The 2,771-nt window shown below is 46.3% G+C and overlaps 1 pseudogene; it reads left to right on the top strand.

Annotated features, from left to right (window-relative positions):
- The first annotated feature begins 1,815 nt into the window (after positions 1–1,815).
- Positions 1,816–2,359, top strand: LOC103595189 (annotated as a pseudogene).
- The last annotated feature ends 412 nt before the right edge of the window (positions 2,360–2,771 follow it).

Below are 2,771 nucleotides of genomic sequence, written 5' to 3'. Positions count from 1 at the left end.
CCCACCCAGGGACCTGGGGTATGGAGAAGGGGACTGGGCCTCCCTCCCACAACCAGGCACACTGCGCCAGCACCTCGGGACCCACCCAGGGACCTGGGGTATAGAGAAGGGGACTGGACCCCCCCCTCACATAACCAGGCACACTGTGCCAGCACCTCGGGGCCTGCCCAGGGACCCAGGGCATGGAGAAGGGTACTGCCCTCCCACAATCAGGCACACTGTGCCAGCACCTTGGGACCCACTTGGGGACCCGGGGCATGGAACCAGGGATCAGACACTCTCCACAACCAGGCATACCACCAGCACCATGGAGCAGGCCAAAAACATGTCCTCCATGTGGGTGGCCCACCACAGCCACCACGATAACCATGGCTGCCATGAAGACAGCTAGATGCTGCAACCACCATGCAGATGGTCCACCAGCCAGTGGAGTGAGTTGACACAAGGAGAGTCACCAGCAGAGGTAAAGAAAGGAGGAGGATGTCTGTCTCCACAGAGCCTATTTTACAGTGACAGAAGAGACATCTGCTCTATGATAGAATAGGGGGACCTGATCATGCCTCTCAGCATTGGACAGATCATCTGGGCAGCAAATCAACGGTGTAACCATTATTCTTTCAGAGGGAGAGAAGAAATCTAGGGTAATTGGGGGGGGGAGGGAAAAGGGGATGGGGAGAGACCAGACAAGGGGCCTAAAGAATAATTACAAGTTGTAACAATATATATGCTAGTAACATTGATTTGATCAACATATCTCAATGTTGGGCCGGCCCCATGGCTCACTCGGGAGAGTGCGGTGCTGGTAGCGCCGAGGCCGTGGGTTTGGACCCTATATAGAGATGGCCAGTGTGCTCACTGGCTGAGCACGGTGCGGACAACACTGTGCAAGGGTTGCGATCCCCTTACCGGCCAAAATAAAAAATCTAAATGTTGAACCCCCAAAATATGTATAGTCAATTTTGATTCAATACAAATTTAAAAAGTAAAAAGAAAAGAAAAAAGAAAAAAATAGACTATTTTTTTAGAGCAGTTTGAGGTTTACAGAAAAGTGAGCAGATAGCAGAGTTCCAGTACAGCTCCTGCCTCCTGCTCCCCATTCCGCCCATTCAGTTTCCTCTGTTATCAACATCTTGCACTAGTGTGGTACATTTGTTACAAGTGATGAACCCATCGTGATACATTATTATCAACTAAAGTCCATAGTACACATCAGAGTTTTCTTTGTGTTGTACATACAGTTGTACGTATTTTGAAAATGCATGGTGTCATGTGTCTATCATTACAGTATCGTACAGAATAGCTTCAATGCTCAAGAAACGTCCTGTGCTCCACTCGCTTCCCTGAACTGGCAACTACTGATCTTTGCACCACCTCCAGAGTTTCGCCTTTCCCAGAACGTCATATAGTTGGAATCATGCAGCATGTGGCCTTTTCAGACTGGCTCCCCTAAAAATGTCCTGTGCTCCACTCGCTTCCCTGAACTGGCAACTACTGATCTTTGCACCACCTCCAGAGTTTTGCCTTTCCCAGAACGTCATATAGTTGGAATCATGCAGCATGTGGCCTTTTCAGACTGGCTCCTTTCACTTAGCACTATGCATTTAAGATTCCTTCATTTATTTTCGTGGCTTGATAGCCATGCTAATTAATTTACAAATAGAAAAAAAAAAAAACCCACTATCATCCATAATCTCAGAGATAGGCACTATGAACAATTTGGTACATTTCTTTCCAGATTTTTTTTCTAGATAGACAGACATATCAAACGATCAAACTAAGAGGGCTCTGCGCGCTCTCGCTCCGCCCGGATCCGAAATGCCTGTCTGTGGAGGGGGGAACGAGCGCGGGGCCTGCGGGAGGACCGTGTACCCCGCGGACGAGGCGCAGTGCACGGCAGGAGCTTCCACCGTGCTGCTTCCTGCGTGTGGTTTGCAGGAAAAATGTAGATAGCACAACAGTGGCAATTCATGATGAAAAGCTCTACTGTAAATCCTGCCATGGAAGGAAGTATGCGCCAAAAAGCTGCAGTATGACCAGGGCCCTGGCAGGCTCAGCGTGGACCTGAGCATCAGGCCAGAGAGTGTTCAACCTCACAGGCCTACAACAAACCCAAACACTTCTAAATTTGTTCAGAAGTATGGAGGGGCTGAGAAGTATTCCAGGTGCCGGGATTCCGCATATGCTGCCGAGAAGATAATTGGAGATGGAAATCCCTGGCTCGAAAACTGTTTCCCATGTGCCAAGTGTGGGAAGAGCCTTGAATCAAGAACTTGAGAAAGAAGGAGAAATCTGTTGTAAAGGATGCTATGCAAAGAACTCTGGGCCCAAGGGGACTTGTTTGTGCTCAGTAAAGACGTAAACCCAGAAGTAAGCGTCACACATTGAGAATCTCCTCATGACCTAGGCACAGATAATGTTGTGACACGAAACTATTGTGAAACTCTACCAGCATTAGGTACTGTATATCACCCTGTATGTGGATAGGCTGGCTAACTTACAGGTAGAGAGCACTGTATCTTTTGCTTTATTCACCGGTGTTTGCAAGAACCATTTCTTTTACATTTTAAATATAACTTCAGCTTAAAAACAAAAAGTTCATGAAAAGATTAGTATTATGCTTCAATTCTATTTTTCCACAAACTTTTTGAAGTACTCTCATATCTATACCATTTAGAAATCTTTTTCTGTTTCTCAATAATTTCTCAAGAATATTATATTATTAAACGTCAATTTGTAAAATTACTTGTAATGGCTAAAGATTATTTCATTTT

This window comes from Galeopterus variegatus, unplaced genomic scaffold, assembly GCF_000696425.1.
Source record: "Galeopterus variegatus unplaced genomic scaffold, G_variegatus-3.0.2 Scaffold1708, whole genome shotgun sequence".
Classification (NCBI taxonomy): domain Eukaryota; kingdom Metazoa; phylum Chordata; class Mammalia; order Dermoptera; family Cynocephalidae; genus Galeopterus; species Galeopterus variegatus.
This window is presented reverse-complemented; position numbering and strand designations above follow the sequence as displayed.